Source organism: Mus caroli, unplaced genomic scaffold, assembly GCF_978045245.1.
Source record: "Mus caroli unplaced genomic scaffold, Mus_caroli_1 scaffold_18, whole genome shotgun sequence".
NCBI classification, from domain to species: domain Eukaryota; kingdom Metazoa; phylum Chordata; class Mammalia; order Rodentia; family Muridae; genus Mus; species Mus caroli.
The window spans coordinates 62,110,600-62,130,088 of NW_028227273.1; the positions used below are offsets into that span (position 1 = coordinate 62,110,600).

The 19,489-nt window shown below is 50.6% G+C and overlaps 1 long non-coding RNA gene across 2 annotated transcripts in view; it reads left to right on the forward strand.

Moving 5' to 3' along the window:
- Positions 1–8,346, forward strand: part of LOC147000454 (uncharacterized) — a 31,227-nt gene extending 22,881 nt beyond the window's left edge. The window contains exons 3-4 of one of the 2 annotated variants that reach the window (XR_015045837.1): positions 2,983–3,148; positions 8,043–8,346. This is a non-coding gene — a long non-coding RNA (uncharacterized LOC147000454). The remainder of the gene's footprint in view (positions 1–2,982; positions 3,149–8,042) is intronic. The other variant, XR_015045838.1, reaches the window with a different exon arrangement.
- The last annotated feature ends 11,143 nt before the right edge of the window (positions 8,347–19,489 follow it).

Here is a 19,489-nt window from a genome sequence, read left to right on the forward strand (position 1 = left end):
GTTGATCACCAAGGAAGTCAGGACTGGAACTCAAGCAGGTCAGGAAGCAGGAGCTGATGCAGAGGCCATGGAGGGACGTTCCTTACTGGCTTGCTTCCCCTGCCTTGCTCAGCCTGCTCTCTTATAGAACCAAGACTATCAGCCCAGGGCTGGCACCACCCACCATGGGCCCTCCTCCCTTGATCACTAATTGAGAAAATGTCCCACAGCTGGATCTCATGGAGGCATTTCCTCAACTGAAGCTCCTGTCTCTGTGGTAACTGTAGCCTGTGTCAAGTTGACACACAAGACCAGCCAGTACACCAGCTAAGGACAGATGGTGCCACCTCCACTACCTGGGGTGACATCATAAGTCTCAGCAGCTCTTGGGTCTCAAGGATCAGCAAGGAGCTGATCCTGCTCATGGAAGGAGGTAACAGGAGGCTGAGAGGAGGTTGGAACCAGGTGTCCTGGAGCTACAGCACTGGCTTTTCTTCCCTCACTTGTGAGAGTGGAGAGTGAATGTGTAAATGTGACCTGTGCCCACCATGGAGCAGAAATGGCCTAGAGATCCCCAGGAAAGGAGAGTTGGGAAGACAGGCAGGGCCAGAACCTTGATGGGGGTAACATTGCTATAAGTGGGGTGGGAAGGAAGAGGGGTAAAAGGGGGAGAGAAGAAGGGAGGTTAAAGGGGAGGGAGAGAAAGGATTAACATGGGACAAGCTTACTCAAGACTCAGGAAAGGGAGAGAAGGAAGAGAGAGATGGGGGGGGGGGAGTATCCCTGGTTGCTATGGTAGTAGCCCTTGGTCACTGATCCAGAAGGTGAAGACACAGGGCATCTTTGGGCAGGAGAAAGGGGGTAGGTGAAGGTCACCATGGAGAAGGGCATGACTCCAAACCACTTGGATGGATAGATCCTACAGGTCAGAAGCTCTGAAGAGTATGGGTTCCTCGTGGCAGGCAGAGTCAAGATGTGCCTGGATCCTGGGGCCACATGAGACCCACTTGGCCCCGTCTACCTCCTGGCTCTTCGTGCCCTATCACTTCCTTGACCCTAACTGTCCTCCTTGCCCTGTCATACACACCTGCTCCATCCCAGGGCTCCCTCTGTCCACTTGTCACCTCCAGGGGTCCTCCTGACCATAGCTATAATGCTTCTGGTTCTGCCAGTCACTCACTGTCACCCTCTCCTGGACTCTGCAGCAGCTTACCTGAGCTCTCTCTTTAGGACCCTGGGGCCAGGTACAGTTCTCCTGCCACCAACTGGGTTAGGTAGATAGATGGTGTTCTAGTTTCTTTTCTGTTGCTGAAATTGAGAGAGAGAGAGAGAGAGAGAGAGAGAGAGAGAGAGAGAGAGAAGCAAAGGAAGAAACAAAGAAGGAAAGAAAGAAAGAAAGAAAGAAAGAAAGAAAGAAAGAAAGAAAGAAAGAAAGAAAAAGAGAGACAAGAAAAAAGCCACCCTGACAAAAGCAACTTAGGGGAGGAAGGTCACAGTTCCAGGATTTGGTCCATCACAGCAGGGAATTCAAGACAGCAGGACCTGGAAGCAGCTATCAAGGGCAGAGAATGCATACCTCCATCTGACTCACTTTCTCTTGTTTTATATAGTCCAGGACACAAACCCAGGGAATAGTGCCACCCACTTTTAGGCTCAATTAATGTAATCAAGACATGCCCTTATAGACATGCCCCCAGGTCAACCCGATCTAGACAGCCCTCTACTGAGACTCTCTTCCTAAATTACTCTAGACTGTAACACATTGATAGTTATCGCTAATCGTCACATTGGGATGGGCGGATGAATGAATGAATGAATGAATGAATGAGTACATCAGCCTCAGCATAAACAATGGCCATTAGAAGAATCCCATGAGCCCCACCGCAGTTGCAGAGATACTGGCTCTAGGAGCCTATCAGTGACCTAGGAGTGATCCTGCCCTCAGGAGTATGGTAGACATTTCAGAAGCAAACAACTCACTAACCTTTCTCAGGACCCACTCATCACTCACACTCAAAAGAGAGAGTGGAGAGCTATTGGCTCTGCCCTGGGTGGGGGGTTCCCAAGACTGCCCACCCACAGCCTGGCTCTGAGGACTGAGCTCACTGAGAGTGTGGACCAGGTCCAGCCAGCTGGACCCACAGGCAACCACAAACCAGTACTACCAATAGCTATAGCAACTGGTGGCCCGCCGTACCAATGGCTCTGAGGGTGACAAGAGAAAGCAGCTTCAGGCTCAGCCTTGTACAAGGAACACTATCCTGTCATTGCTAACATGACACCCTAGATGCTCCCCCAAGAGAACACAGCAGGGCCTATGATTATATACCTGCCTCCTGTTTGCATCCACATGAAAGACCTGGGCAACCCAGGGACACGGGTAGCCAGAAAGAAAGGACTACTTGATTTCTTCAGCACTTGGGAGGCAGGTGCTTCATGATTGGCTAAAAGCCCATAGCAAGACATCAGGGCCTCAGGGGCCCTGAGATGGCTTGGTTTGTACATTTGTGGAGCTGGGGCTTCTGTTAGTTCTAGCATTCCTTCACGTTGGCCTGTACTTAGATTGTCCAGGCCTGGCAGTGCTCACGGCTCTCTAACAGACCCAGCCGCTGAATTGCACCACATCTTCTCAGTGCCAAGGTCTTATCTTTTCTCATTCTTCCCGAAGAGTCCTGTGAAAAAAATGTGGTCTTGTCAAAGCAGCTCTTACTTTCTCTGAATCTGCCTTTTAAGCTGCTAGAAAGCCAGCATCCCCTCCTCCCTGATGGAGTCTTCCAGGGAGGCCTCACTCACATGCTCCCTTGCCTTTTCTCCCTTGCTCTGTGGCAGGGCTCTTGGGTCTGCACCACGACTGGCCAGCTGACAGCCATCTCCCTGACCTGGGTGATGCTAGAGCTCTGCCTAGCTCTATCCAGCTCTGTCCAGCTCTGCCCAGCTCTGCCCATGCCCACGCACCCTCACCTAGATGGAATCATAGAATCTGGCCATGTTTCTTCTCCCGAGGTCAGCTTCACTGGGATGCTGAGGATTCAAGCCACTGTTGCTTGGCCTCCCTCCTTTTCAAGGCTTCTGCCTCTTCCTGTTCCTGCCTCAGGCGCCCAGTTACATACTGGGAGCACTGCTCAGACCCCTGGCTTCCACTTCCTCACAGTCTAAGTCACTGCATCAGGTAAGTCCTCTACTAGGTTCTGTACCTGCTCCAGGTTGGCTGTATGACTGAGAGCAGATCTCCAGGTTTTGTTTCAAAACACACACCATGTATATTTGACCCACCTCCAATCATGAAATTGAATGAATTGAAAAGGTTGAGCAAATCTCAGGGACTATGGCCTTTCGTTTCCTGAGCCGCTCCAAGTGGCCCTGGGCTGGTCATTCTGGAAATGCTAGTGCTGACGAATAGCAAGCAGTATGACAACTCTCACCATTGACCTTTGCACCCCCAAACAAGATGGAACCTCATCGAGAGAGTTGCTATCTAAACTCTCCACCTGGGGCTGCCTGGGGAGCTCAGGGGTCCTGGGGTTCCCCATCCATGGGACAGGACATAGCATGTAGTATGTGAGGAAGAAGCAGAGCTATGGGCACCATGCCAGATGCACAAATTATACACATACCCCACATACTCCCAAGCATATCCCTAGCACACTCTGATGAACATTGTCAGGGACATGACCCGGCCCAGACATACTTGTATATATGTTACACACACACACACCCCGCACACTTAAATGCATATACATATGTTTACATATGTACATATGTTTACATATTCACACCAAGTTCCACATCCCCCACTGATTTACTCACAACTGTGTTATAGCACCTTTTATACACGCTAATACATACAGACTCATACATACACACACTCCTATATACCGTATAAACACAGCATCACATATATCCCTCATGCCATAGGCATACTACATGCACAGGTACATGTTTGCATATGTATGCAAGCACACACTCACGCACGCACGCACGCACACACACACACACACATGCACGTACCCTGGACAGAGCCAGTCACTGCCTGGAGTTGTCAGTGGGTTGATTCTCAGGGACTATGGCTGGCAGCTGCAGGCTGCTATAAGCACAAGACAGGTTGGGGTAGGCCAGGCATACTATAGACATACTGGCCAAGCCACTCTCCAGTCCCTGCCAAAGCTGTGACTTCTGGTGCCAAGGGAGTGGGCCTTTACAGCTGGCCTAAAAGTGTGATGTCCAGAACTATTCATGGCCACTGAGCCAGGGGAACAGCTATGTGGCCACACCACATTCTTCCTGACGGGCCTGTCTGGGACTGCCTGTTCAGCACCTTCCTTGCCCTGCGGGGCCAGGTGCAGAACTCAATAAACACAGCCAAAGCCCTGGGCAGTAGAAGCTATGCATAAGCAAGTCTGTAGAGTGCTGGGATCTACGTAGGCAGCCCCTTACTAGAGCAAGGAATGCAAGACTTTCTTATGGAGACCAGTCTGACCTTCCCAGGACACTCCAGGGAGCCCAAATCAGAGCCCAGGGTCCTTACCCAGGCTAGCCTGAGCTAGTTAGGGAAGCCCTTGGAAACAACCAGATGGAGAGGCTATGATTCATCTGTGTTCGTCAGAGGAGAAACCGTGGCATGGGGCAACAGAAACACAGATCCTAAGCCTTTGCATTGGCCAATGTCACGGGTGCCCCTTCTAACTCAGACAGCTGAGTGAGGCCCTCATCAGCACATGTCCCCTTGGACCGAAGCTCTTGGAGCACCTCAGCTCCAGGGAAAACTAGAGTCCTGTTCCCCGAGTCTTGAAAGCTCCCAAGCACCTAGCTTTGGAATTTGCCCTGTCACTGCCTCCCTGAGAGCTCAGAGGCCATGGGAAAGCGGGGGTTTGAGGGTGCTCACTCAACAGCCTGTCCTAGTGGCCCTGCCTTGCTGCAGCAGAGTGTGCCTGGCCAGGTCCTCCGTCCAGGGAACAAAGCACACAGGCACACAGCTAAGCCCCAGCCCCAGGGGCCTAGCAACACAGTGATGGGGAGGAGAGTTACAAGCTGGTGACATTGTGATATAAGTGCTAACTGAGCCTCATTTGGCTTTGCTGTATCACTCATGTAATCCATCCCCCATGCCCACCCCCAATGCACATTCGCACGTGTGCACGCGCGCGCGCGCGCACACACACACACACACACACACTCCCATCAGCTTGTTTACTCCAGATGGAGGTGTCTCAGGTAAGGAGCCATCTGCAGTATAAGAAGCCCTGGGGACTTTTCCATAAGTCCCATCATTTCTGGCTCCGAGTAACACCCTGTTCACATCTTTAGGGGACCAAGCTACTCTGTGAGCCAGGTGTCTGCTCCGCAGGCTCACCTTTTACATCTCCACAGAGTCAGCAAATGTCATTGACACTACAATTCTGAGATGACTTCCGGGCTAGAGAATGGGCATCTTGGAAGCAGCTCTCCTCTGTCCCCAACCCACCTACGCTGGGTCCCAGACTCTAAGTGGGGGTCCGTTCAACCACAGGGCCGAGCGAGCACCTCGCTTGCCTCTCCCAGTGTCTGCCAGGCGATGGTTGCCAGGCTAAAAAAAGCAGCATTGTTCAGTGGCGTGGCTTTGACGTCTCTGCCTGCCGGCTCGTTCCAGAAGACAAGTCCACACAGGCTTCACTTCTCACTCAGTCCCCAGGCGCACACCCACATTCAGGGGGGCCTGTACACCCTCAGGCAGTCACGTAAGGAGACAGAGTCACTGCTGAGTCTGCCTGGGAAGTCCAGGGCCAGATCCCCAGGGGCCCCGAGGAATGCTCCCTCTGAGGAGAAGTGTCGGGGACAGCTTCCTGTGGGACTAATGCTACCACCTCCCTTTCGGGGGCAGGCAGGCCTCTGCACTGGAATGTGGAGAACGAGGGTGGTTTCTATGTAGAAATAGTATGGGGGAGGGTACAAGTGACGCTGGATACGTGCAAAGGCTCAGGGGATCCGGCTAAGAGGTTGTCCTGGGGTCACTTGGCGGGCTACACCCTCCTTTGGGCAAAGCTCCCTCCAGAGGGTTTACACCCAGCCTCCCATGTCCTCCTGAGGGCCAGCTCCTCCATTCTTGTCCTTATTGCTTACGGCATCCTGGGGACACCACAGCCAGAAGAGTCTGGTTCTGAGCAGCATCGGGAGGACAGGAAGGACACCGCCCACTTAGGGTACCAACAGGTGGACTATCAGTGTGCCCCCAGAGTATTTATGCAAATCTGTTTCCTATCCTAGCAGGAAGGAGGGTGGGGGAGGGGCATCGACATGTTGGACACATCACTCACGCCTGAGGTGGCTTGGGAGCTTTAAAGAGCTGGATCAAATCCAGTAGGTTTAGGACAGTGTCCACAGGTCAAGGGCCAACTGGTCAACAGGATGTGGAAAGCAAAGAAGACAGCCCTACGAGGGGACACTGTGGGAGCCACCAGGAGCATGAGATTTACCGTATGGCTACAGAGGACTGAGGTCCATCCAGGGAGCCCCCCATTGCAAAGATGCAACTAAGGCTGGACCTCATCCTGAGCTTCTACTAGCCTGAGTGGCTGCTGGGGACAAACAAAGCCTCTTAAGGATCATTGCATGTGACAGAAAGTGTTCACAGGTATCAATCACTCCCCGCCCACAACAGCTGCCACTCAAACACTCTGGAAGACCCTTGTCCATCCAGGAGAATGGAGTCACCCCTTCCTCTCCCCAGAGCCTCCCAAATGCCCTGCCAGGGTGAACTTTATCTGACCCTTTTGGCCAAGGGGACTGGATTGTCACATCTGTACTGGGTGGAGCATGAGCGGCTACCCTGCACCTGGAGAAGATGAGTCACTGTCACAGAGGAAATTGTGCCCTTCCCATTTTTCCTGCACAAGACCTAGCCAGTCAGGAGTTCAGAGTAGAGAAGGAAGGGGGCGGGGACTCACAAGCTCCTACCTGTGACTGAGGGGCTGTGGACCACCACTGATGACCACTGGGGAAGGGAGAGTCACTTTTCTTCAGGAGTGTGGCCCTTTTTAGTTCAACCTCTCTGCATGGGCTGCTAGTCCCACATTCAATCTTACAGGTGGAGCACTAAGTGAATTAGGTGAGTGTCTTAGGATTCCTGTTGCTGTGCTGAAACACCATAATCAAACTTTGGGGAGGAAAGGGGTTATTTCAGCTTACACTTCCATATTGCTTTTCATCATTGGAGGAAGTCACGACAGGAAGCAGGAGCTGATGCTGAGGCCATGGAAGGATGCTGCTTACTGGCTTGCTCCCCATGGTTTGCTCAGCCTGCTTTCTTATAAATTTAGGACCATCAGCTCAGGGATGGCCCCACCCACAATGGGCTGGGCCCACCCCCATCCATCACTAAGAAAATGCCCTACAGCTGGATCTTATGGGAGTATTTCTCAATTGAGATTACCTGCTTTCAGATGACTCTAGCTGGGTCAAGTTGACATAAGACCAGCCATGACAGTTGAGTTATAGAAGAAAAGAGAGAAAAGAAAGTTGAAGGTGTAGGAGCGGATCTGGAGGGGTGAACTTAGGGATGAATAGGATCAAAGCACACGGTGTTCGTGTGTACAATACCCAAAGAATTAACAAAAACATATTTTAATTATTCATTTCAAAATTGATATTTAAAAAAAAAAAAACAGAGAAAAGGGCTGGGCGTGGTGGTGCACGCCTTTAATCCCAGCACTTGGGAGGCAGAGGCAGGCGAATTTCTGAGTTCGAGGCCAGCCTGGTCTACAGATGAGTTCCAGGACAGCCAGGGCTACACAGAGAAACACTGTCTCGAAAAACAAAAACAGCAGCAGCAACAACAACAAAAACAGAGAAAAGGGGTGAAAGGGAAGAGGCTGCCAGTGAATTCCAGGTAGTGGGCACCCAGAGGTCCCAGGGGTTAGTTAATGAAGTAGGAGAGACACAATGAGGCACACCGGTTTAGATGTTGTGTCATTATCCTGCATCTGGCTGTGACTGCCCTCTTCCCCATTCCAATCATGTGAAAACAAAAACCTTACATTATATCTACATTGTTTAACTTTTCATTTTTTCTTCTATTTTTTTCCCTATAGCCCTGGGGTTCAGACTCAAGGCCTCATTCAAGCACTGAGCCACAACTGTGTGCTGTGAGCATTTGAACATGCAGAGACCCATGCCCATTTGTGTGCATTTAAAGGATACCGTAAAAAGTCTGGTAGTTTGATTATGATTGACTTAAGGAGGGGCTCTATTAGAAGGTGTGGCCTTGTCAGAGTGGGTGTGGCCTTGTTGGAGTGGGTGTGGCCTTGTTGGAGAAAGTGTGTCACTGTGGGTGTGGGTAATAAATGAGACCCTTCTCCTAACCATGTGGGAGCCAGTCTTCTAGCAGCCTTCAGATGAAGAGGTAGAACTCTAAACTCCTCCTGCACCATGTCTGCCTGAACCCTGTCATGCTCCCACCTTGATGATAATGGACTGAACCTCTGTACCTGTAAGCTAGCCTCAATTAAATGTTGTCTTATAAGAGTTGCTTTGAGCCGGGCGTGGTGGCGCACGCCTTTAATCCCAGCACTTGGGAGGCAGAGGCAGGCGGATTTCTGAGTTCGAGGCCAGCCTGGTCTACAAAGTGAGCTCCAGGACAGCCAGAGCTATAAAGAGAAACCCTGTCTCGAAAAACCAAAAAAAAAAAAAAAAAAAAAAGAGTTGCTTTGGCCATGGCGTCTGTTCACAGCAATAGAAACCTAAGACAGATATCTGCCTCTATTGTTTTCAATCTTACTGCCTCCAGCCAGGGTTTCTTGCCAAACTAGCAGCTCACCGTTTTGTCTAAGCTTTCTGGTTAGTGTGATGGGATCTGCCTGTCTCCGTGCTCCCTGAGCACTGGGGTTACGGGCATATACAACCAAGACCAACTTCTTATTTGGGTGTTGGGGATTTGAACTCAGTCCTCATGATCTCAAAGCAAGTATGCCTACCTACTGAGCAACCTCTCCAGGCCCTTTCTCTGATAGGCTAGACTACTATCGGCTGGCCTTGCTGGTAGCCTTTGGTGGACCAGGGCTGAATCACCTATTGTCCATGTCCTAGTTAGATTTCCATTGCTGTGGTGAAACACTATGGCCAAAAGCAACTCAGGGAGGAAAGAGTTTTTTCCAGCTTGTAATTCTCAGGTCTCACTCCACCATGGAGGGAAGCCAGAGCAGGAACTCAAGCAGGAACCTGGAGGCAGGAACTGAAGCAGAGATTCTGTATGGAGGGTGCTGCTTGCTGACTTGCTCTCCATGGCTTGCTCAGCAGTATTCTGGGGGTTGCCACATCAATCATTAATCAAGACGATACCTCACAGACTTGCCTACAGGCCAATATCATGGAGGCATGTGGCTAGGCTTGTGTCTGGTTGACAAAAAACAAAACAAAACAAAACAAAACAAAACAAAACAAAACAAAACAAAACAAAACATGCCAGCACTGTCTAAGGCATGTGCGCCAACACTGCTTTCAGGCCTAGCATCTATGGATACATCCAAAGCCACCACCACCTGACTGAGATGGCTTGACACAAAGCTGTTGTCACTTGAGTGTGAGCCCGTGGAAGGTGCCTCTCAGAGACTTCTCCAGAGAGGTGTACTTGATGGAACATAATACTGTAAATAGACTGTAATAAACAGACTGTCTATGGTGTCCTGGAGGCGTCTTAAGGAGTAGGCATGGCTTCTCTGAGGCAGGGAGCCATCAGCCAGGGCAGCTGCATTCTCGGGCTTCTGGGGTTGCCGTGGTCAGAGGCTCCATCTACCAGGACACTGGCTTGGTCCATGGACTCCATAGGACTATTTTGTTTTTTAAAGGGGTGAGATTCAGTTCATGAATTTACTCAGTTTTTCTTGTATCTCCAAATCTATTATCATTATAACAATGCATGCATGTATTCATCCCAACATACACACATACACACATATTTGCACACATACACAAACATACACACACATACATACACACACACATATACACACATACGCATATACATACACATACACACATATACACATACACACACACACACATATATACATACACACTCTTTTTTTTTAAGATTTATTTATTTATTTATTATTATATATGAGTACACTGTAGCTGTCTTCAGAAGCTCCAGAAGAGGGCATCAGATCTCGTTACAGATGGTTGTGAGCCACCATGTGGCTGCTGGGATTTGAACTCAGGATCTCTGGAAGAGCAGTCAGTGCTCTTAACCGCTGAGCCATCTCTCCAGCCCCACATACACACTCTTACACACATATATATACACCACAGAAATGCGCACACGCGCACACACACACACACACACACACACACAGAAAGCAATGCCTTAAGGCCTGAGCAGAGATGGTGGCTTCAGGCCTCAGGCAGCCTGAGCTTTGTCAAAGAGGTTCAGTCGGCTAGAAAGAGTAGAGAAGGGATGGGGTGGGTGTTCTGCCTAAACCCATGCTCAGCATGGCGTCTCTGGCTTGATAAAAACAAGTGATGCCAGACAGGACTTGCCTCCTTGCCCAGCTGGGAATGCTGCTGCCTCCACCAAGCCTGCTCTTGAGGAAACATGGGAAAGAGGAGGAAAACCACTGTCCAAGGGCTGCAATCAGACAAGTTGATTTAACTGGCCCTGCCACTGCCAAGTCTGGCCAAGTAGAGGCTGTGCTGGGTTAGAGAGTTCTTATGGGAGCAAGGGGATACGCAAGTGTATGCAAATGAATGTGTGAGTGTGTGCTGGGGTAGATACATGCATCAGAGTGTGTGCTTGTGTGCCTCTGTGTGTGTGCCCACATGTGTGCTAGGGTGGATATATACGTCACTCTGTGTGTGTGTGTGCATGCTCAGAGAGATATATGCATCACTGTATATGTGCATGTGTTAAGGGTGGATTCGCACATCACTCTGTGTGTGTGCATGCATACATCACAGTGCATGTGCTTGTGTACCTGTGAGCTTCTCACTTAACCTAAAGGTTTCCACAGCTCTCTGACACAGCAACCTGGCGCCCAAAGACAACCAGCTGGAATAATAAGGGATCAAGCACCTGCCATACTGTCTCTGCCTCAGGCATTTCTTGTCCCTTTCCTGGGGAATTTCAATCCTCAATGTCCTCCACAGAGAGACTGAGTCCCCCTAGTCACCACACCAGGCTACCAAAGCTCCTTAGGAATGACAAGGTCAGTGCCAGCCTGACCCCCACACAGCACACCTCACAAAGGGGAACTGGCTGTCCTTTCAAAGGAAGAGTGATGGTGCCCAGGGAAAGAGAGAACCCTGTGTAACCCCTGGCCAAGATGCCTCTACCACATCTGGCCCTGGGGCCTTCCTGGAGCAGAGATGCAGGGCAGAAATCCATACTCAGGGCTTCTGGCCTTCTGCATCTTTCCATGAAGCCCTTCAGCCAGAGGTCAGCACTATGCTCCCAAGAGTAGCCGAGAAGCATGAAACAGGAGCCATGCTCTGAACACAGAGCCCAGCCCCTGACGACCCAGCCTTCTTGGAGCAATCTGTTGGCAGAAATCACAATCAAGGCTGAAACAGAGGGTGGCAAGGGTTTGGGATGGTTAAGGTTAATTTGTAAGATGGACCTCTGGAAGAGCCTGTGCGGGGATTATCTTGACTGCCTTGGCTGGTGTAGGAAGACCACCCATTGTGGGTGGCACCATGTCCTTGCTGGATCCATTATGTAAATGAAGAAGGGAGTTGGGCAGCAGCAAGCATTGCTCTCTGCTTCCTGACTGTGGTTAGGATGGGAAGACACACTCCACCACCCTGGGCTCCCTGCCACGGTGGACTTGACCTGTAGCTGGAGTAAGCCCTTTCTCCTTTAAGTTGCTTTTGCCAGAGGACTTTATCATAGCAACATTTAAAAAAAAAAAAAATTAAGGACTAAAGAAAGGTCCAGAGCCCAGCTGCCCAAGGTGACCTAGTGCCTTGGCTATGCAAAGCTATAGTGGCTGCCTTGCTAATGTTTCACACTCTGGAATAGCAGGGTGAGTGTTTAGAGCACAGGCAGGCAGAGTGAGTTATCTCCATCTGCTGGGAATCTGTGTGGACCAACTGGTGTGGCTTCTCCACAGTTCACAAGGAAGAAGTATCTGCCTGTGGGCCAGCATGGAAGGTAGTACCATCCAGGAACCCTTGGAGGCTGCGGCAGGGAGACAGCAAGTTCTGGGCCATCCTGGATCACAAAGTAAGACACTGGAGCAAGAGAGAGACAGAGAGACAGTAGATAGAAAGAGACAGGCAGAGAAGAGAAAGGAGAGACAGAGACATGACACAGACAGACAGGCAGACAGACAGACAGACAGACAGACAGACAGACACAGAAAGAGACAGAGAGCATTGTGGTCCTATCCCTGCACCTTTTGCAGCCTGATCCTCTTTGTAGTTGGTCAGGAAGGTTAGTGGGTAGCGCAGGTAGAGCAGAGCCAGCATTCATCTGCAGAAGAACATCAGGATTGCTTTCAGCTTTGGGGTGGTCGTGGACAAAGCTACTCTGAACAGCTGTGACAGGCTCTGTATGAACACGGGTCTTCATAGTCCTGGGACAAATGTCCAGAAATGAACACAGTTGGTCGTATGATGATGGACATTTGGTTTCCTAGGAAAACACCAAACCCCATGCAGGGTGGCTGCACCGTTTGACAGCAGCTAGAACGGCCTGGCTTCTGGTGTCATTTTTTACAGTGAGGGCCCACGCACAGTGTGAGATTCCCCCCCCCCCCCCGGAGTGGCTAAATGCTGTTCCTTACTTGTAGCTCTAGGTCTGTCTGGCAAAATGCCTGCTTGTGCCCTTTGCCTAAGTTCCCACCGCCTTGTTTGGTTTTGACCCTTGAGTGGTGAGAGTTCTCTGTGTACCGTAAGCACCAGTCCTTTGCCGGATGTGTGGTCTGCAAACATTTTCTCCCAGTCTGTAGCACGTCTTTTTAGCCCTTGCGCAAGATGCTTCCCAGAGCACAAGCGTCCCGTTTTGACGCCGTCTAGTGTGTCTGCCTTTACTTTGGTGGCTTCTGGTGTTATTCCTGAAACCTCTTCCCCTAACCTTGGAGCCTGAAGAGTTTCTATTTTCCTACATGTTTTGTAGTTTGGGGGTGGGTGGGGGGTAGGGGGTTGCAGTTAACCTGTGACCCCATGGTGAATTTGTCTCAGTAGCAGCTTTGAAAGGCTCAGGCCAAGGGCCATTTTTTTTTCCAACCTCGACTTTGCTCCAGCAACTCTCTTCCACTGAGTAACTTTTTGTCCTTTTGTCAGAAGTCAGCTGGGCACAGGTCGGGGCCTCTGCTTCTCTAATAAGGCCACACTGTCATGAAGATCGTGCCTTTACCGTCGTAAGCTGTGATGTGTAGAAAGCCTCTTGCTCCTGAGCCCCGTGAGTGGAAACTTACACCTGCTCCTATGTGGGAAATTAGGAACGTTCTGGTAGCCGGTGCCTCTTGAACAGCCGCCAGTTAGTAGGCATGTGGATGCTGAGCCTGCACACAGGCGATGCCAGTCGAATGGTAAATGCACGTCTTCTTTTTACCCCAGAGAGACAGATTGCTGGAAGGAGGAGAGGAAAGAATGTTTTGCATACACCATCGGGCTGAAGCCAGGGCTCCACCGAGGCTGCTAGACTCCACAAAAGCTTTGTTCGCCTTTGCTCTTGGCTCCGGTGCCGGTACTGCCTTGCCTGGGCCCCAGACTTTATTTACACACCTTGGACAAGCAAAACTGTAGTGAATGCTAGGAACAGAGTTTCCTGAGCTTTGGGGATAGGGGTCCACCTCTGAGGTTCAGAGGCAGGGAGGGAGCCATCTTTGATGTGTCTGGGTGACAGGGTAGCTCAGCAGGAAGTTCAGAAGGACTAAATCATGTTGTTGATGTCCATGACTCCTACTGAGCCACACGGCTTTGAAACATGGCTGAGATGGTCGCAGCTGCTGTTCTGAGCTGGGAAACCATCTATCATGGAATCACTCCTCCCCACGCAGGTGAGGTGGGACCAGCTGGGACCAAGGCACCCCAAAGTAGAATCTCCAAGGAGTCATTGACTCTGATACCCTCGCTGTACCTCCAGACAGTCCATCTGACTGACTGAGCGGGAGCCAGCTGATGGTCTCCATTGAGAGCCAAGGGAGGGTTTCCCAGGAAGAGAAAGATGAACAGACAAAGGGTAGCTGGAGAGGCAGATGGTCAACATGAATTCTAAATGGGAAAGAGCAGAATCAAAGCCTTGGGACTAGAACTCCTGTCAGGCTCTAGGGCAGTTCTTTACACAGCATGATGGATTCCTTGGGTCCTGGGAGCCACAAGTCCAAAGTCAGAGTGTTGGTTGGCCATGCTCTTCTGAAGGCTCTGGAAGAAAGTCCTTCATGTCTTTTCTAGATTCCAGTAGCCTTGGGCATCCCTTGCCTATGGCCATATTGCTCCTCCTCCTCTTCTTCCTCCTCCTCCTCTTCTTCTTTCTCCTCCTCCTCTTCTTCCTCCTCTCTTCCTCCTCCTCTCCTCCCTCCTCCTCCTCCTCCTCCTCCAAGAAATGGCTCCCTACTGTTTCTTTCTGTCATCCCTGTCTGCCCCTCTCTTAAAAGAACACAAATGATGACCTCCAGGCCCATCTAGCTAATTCAGGATGAGGGCTTGACTAAAGAACCTTCCCTTAGTCCCATCTGTCAGCACAATAAAAGAAAACATCCTGAGATGTCCTAAATTTAATTTAAAAGCCAGGCGGGTGAGGCTAGAGGGGGAGAGAAGGAAATGGGTACGTTAACAGCTGCAGGCTGACCCAACAAAGACTACTTATGTTGCAACCCTGACTGAAATCCCATCACAGAGGGCCACAGTGCCCCCAATCCTCTTTACATAGAAACTCCATGAGCATTCACACCAGCTGGCCCACAAGCCACAGGTCTAGCCTCTACCCCAAAACTCTCTGTGAATCCCACCTCTTACCAGTGGCTAGCAAAGGGGGCGGGGCTCTGAGGGGTCAGGTGACATTCCTAAACTGCCACCTCACCCTGCAGCTGGAAGCCTGCAGACACATGTCCCAGCTCCTCATCCTCGTCTGGCTGGCATCTAGATCTCTTTTCCTTCCCTAGATCCCTGCCTCTCAAGAGTCAAGATGGCGGGTGACCAGCTATGAAGCTCTTTCCATTCCTTGTAATAGTTAAATGCCAATTCACTGCTCTGCCATATAAAGTTATATTCACAGGTTCCCATGTTGAATCGTGGGTGGATCTTTATTTGTTTATTTATATCTCAAACACTGCCCTGCCCCCACATCCAGGTCACTCCTTCACAGAGTCCCTCCTTTCATCCCTCCTCCCCTACTCCTCTGTTGCCTCCACCCCTCCACTATGATACCTCAGAGTCTCCGAGGGTGAACGAATAGACCAGCAGGCTGAGACAGAGTCTTGCTGGACAGGATAGAAACCTTGATCAGCTCCTGGAGCAGCCTTCATCTTAGCTTGGAATGTTAGGTGACTTGGGAAGGAGGAGGTGGATGAAGGGAAGAGCCAGAGAGGTGAGCAAGGACCCACGCTTGCCAAGGACTCAGGTCATGTACAGCTTTGGGCTCATCACTGGGGCTGAAGGGGACACAGCTGTGATGCCTTTGGTCTGATTCCAAAAGCCACCAAGAAGTAACGTAGTTAATGAATTCAATCACGCTCTTTCAAATAACACACTTTGGTACTGCTGTAGTTTTATGATCCAAAAGTTAGTTTGTTGAGTGCCAATTCCCAAAGCCCTGTGTCAATCGTTGCAGGGTTTTTGTTGTTTTGGGTTTTGTTTTGTTTTTGAGATTCAAAAGGGATGTGTCCTTTTCAAGGGGCTTCTCTTCCAACCACTTTACTCATGGCAGGCACTGAAGGACCCCAGACACCCTAGGAGAATGACAATGATGTCCCTGCATACCACTGCCATGCATCCTGACAACTGAGAGAGGCCTGGAACCTCTCTACCTCCTGAGCCCCAAGGATCTTCCAGCACAAGAAGTATGTGGAGCCAGAACGTGGGAGCTCCAGAACCAAACATTTACCAGAAAAGACAGGGAGAGCCACGCCCTACCCATTCACAGATGAATGGGTTGATACTGCAAAGGGACCGTGGCCCTGGCGTGGGTTTGGGAGGCTGAACTGCCAAGGCTCCCAAAGCCACAGCAGTTCCCTACTGCCTTGCCCGGCCGTAGTACCAGTTCAGAAGCTCCTCCCCTTCTGCCTCCAAGTTGCTTCATTGTGAGGTGACGTTAGGCCTTGCCCTTTCGGAAATGGTTCTGCAAACATGACCTCCTTTTGCCTGGGGACTGCATCAGCCAAGCCCGTGGGGCAGACCAGCCCCTCCTCCCATCCACCTGCTGCCCCACCCCTGTCAGAACACCTCGATGGGACATCCAAGCTGAACTGTTTCTGGCTCCTGCAAGACGGAGACAGTCTCCTAGCAACTGAAGAGGACTTCCAGGAAGGAGGGGAGGCTGGGGGGGGGGGGCAGGGATACTAGCAGTGGTTACTGAGCGGACACCTCTGCCACTGACTCCCTCTTGACCCTGGCAAGACAGGACAGCAGTTATGAAGAGTGGTGGCATGTGTATGTGTGATACTTGGTAGCTCGGCTGGCTGGGTCCTTCTACGAGATCCGTAAAACCGGTTCCAGAGTTCCCCTCTGGGTTTGTTGCTGCTGATCAGGGGCCAGAGGACCAACCTGGTGTTGATACTCAGGGACAGATAGCTCCTTACTGTGGCCTGGAGACTCCTCTCATGGCTCATGTGAGTGGCTATTCCCATGCTTTCAGGAGGATCATGGGAAAGGGAAGCATTGGACAGGTCCATGTAGCCAACCTTCAAGTCCCACCAATCCCTAGAAAGGAGAATCTTCACAAGAAACCTTCTCCTTATCAAGGAAACAGTTGCCAGTGTACCCTGCCCCCATCTCCACGGCCTACCTCTTAGGGTTTCCATTGCTGTGAAGAGACACCATGACCAAGACAACTCTTGTTTTTTTTTTTTTTTTTTTTTTTGTTTTTGTTTGTTTGTTTGTTTTTTCGAGACAGGGTTTCTCTGTGTAGCCCTGGCTATCCTGGAACTCACTCTGTAGACCAGGCTGGCCTCGAACTCAGATATCCGCCTGCCTCTGCCTCCCGAGTGCTGGAATTATACTCTTATAAAGGACAACATTTAACTGGGGCTGGCTTACTGGGTCTGAGTTTCAGTCTGTTAGCATCATGGTGGGAAACTTGACAACAGTGTCCAGGCAGGCATGGCGTTGGAGGAGCTGAGAGTTCTACATCTTATTCCAAAGGCAAACAGGAGAAGACTGTCTCCCACATAGCTAGGAAGAGGGTCTCAAAGACCACCCCACTGTGATACACTTCCTCCAACAAGGCCACACCTCATAACAGTGCCACTCCCTGGGCCAAGCATATTCAAAGTACCACACTGCCCATTGAACCCTCTTCTCTCACAGTGTAGGTGGGGCCAAACTAGGCTCACATGGCTCTGGCTCCTGTACTGGATGAATTTTTCAGCCTGAAGCCATGGAAGGTGTCATGGTTACTCCTAGTTGTCAACTTGACTCTATCTGGAGTGAGCTACAATCCAGAATTGGAGGGCTCACCTGTGATCCAGATCTTGAGGCTGGAAGACACAAGTTTCTAACCTGGATCTTGGCATGGAGATCATGAGGCATAGTGGCCATGGAAAGCTTAGGCCCAGGCAAGGTAGTATATGCCTTTAATCCTGGGATTAAAGCAAGGAGATCTCTGGATTCAAGGTCAGCCTGGGACAAAGTAGTCCTAGATCCAGGTATGGTGGGCCAGACCTTCTGCTGGAGGCTTACATAAGGACATTGGAGGAAGGCAGACTCACTCTTCTTTACCCGCTTGCACTTACTTGCCAGCACATCTGTTGGAACCTACTTCTACAGAAGACCAGCTGAAACAACTAGTGTCGTGGGACTGAGCCACTATTAGATCCTTGGACTTCCCATTCACAGCTGCCTATTGTTGGGTTAGTTGGACTATAGACTGCAAGTCATTATAATAAATTCCCTTAATATAGAGAGACATTCCGTAAGTTCTGTTAACTCTAAAGATCCCTAATACAGAGAACGAGGATCCAAGAACAACCGCCGCAGACATCTAAAGCTCTTCATGAACCTTCAAAGCAGCCCCCCACCCAATAGCAATCCTTCCATTTGCGCTTGCTGCTCCCAAGCCCCCCACCAGGTGACCCCAGAAATCAGAGAATCTGAGCCTCAGACGCTAGACAGGCTCCCAAGGGCAATCACTTCCTCTGCACTGGCTAGGATTGTCTGAATGGCGTTTACCTGTGTAGTCTGAGACCTGGGATACAGCCTGCCTGCTCGGAATTCATGAAAGGAAGACGCCCCGGGGAGATGAGAGTGTGCTGTGGAAAGTCTCTGCTAGCCAGACTCTTGGATTCTTTCCGGTTCCAAAAGGCAAGGGTAGGTGGGAGCACAGTGGGGGTGGGGTGGGGGTTGGGAGAAGAGTCTGGGATGGGAACTGCCGAAAAGCACACCCCCCCCCCAGTTGCCTCTCACACAAGAGCACAGCAGGCAGCACCTTCTTTCCTCTGAGAAACAGAAAAATCCACCTGCAGTGATCTGAACTCATTTGGGAGACGGTGGCAAGGGCTAGCGAGCTGTGTTTTCTTCCTGGTTGTAAGCATCTGGTAGTACAGAGACAAAGCCACTTGCGTCATCCCTGCCCCTCCGTCCCCCAACCCCCTGAACCAGAACCAGACTGCTTCACAATAAAGTCTTTGCTGTGGTTTGAGCCTGGGTGCTGAAGGCTTGCGTCAGCCCCGTGGAGCTAGCTGGAGGGTAATAGGTCCTGGAAGAGGTGGAGGGCTTGGGTACCTGTCTTTGGAGTGGACTGTGAGATATGGTCTCTGTCTGTCTCTCTCATGCCTGACAATGAAATAAGCAACTTCCTTCATCATGCTCTCTGCCTATATGACATGCCACCATGAGCCCAAAACAGGGACCATCAGTCACGGACTGACCCCTCTACAACGTGGCCATTATAGCAACAGAAAAATAACAGGAGCCCTCATTAGCCTCTCTCTGAGCCCATTCATCCATAGATGCAGAGCTATCTGCCTCCACCAAGTGGACATTAGTCATCAGCCAGAGGTCAGGGAGCATGCTTGGTGTCTATGGATTTTCCACGACATGCTTACAGTGGCAGATATCTACTGGATATCTATGGTGGTTTGAATAAAAATGGACCCCATAGACTCATGCATTTAAATGCTTGGCCCATAAGCAGTGGCACTATTAGGGGATGTGGCCTTGTTGGAGGAAGTGTGTCACTGAGGTAGGCTTTGAGGTCTCAGCTGCTCAAGCCCCGTCCAGTGAGTTGCAATCTTTTCCTGCCGCCAACAGATCCTGATGTAGAACTCTCAGCTACCTCTCCGGCACCATGTCTGCCCGCAAGCCGCCATGCTTCCTGCCATGATGATAATAAACTAAACTTCTCAACCATAATCCAGCCCCAGTGAAATGTTTTCCTTTATAAGAG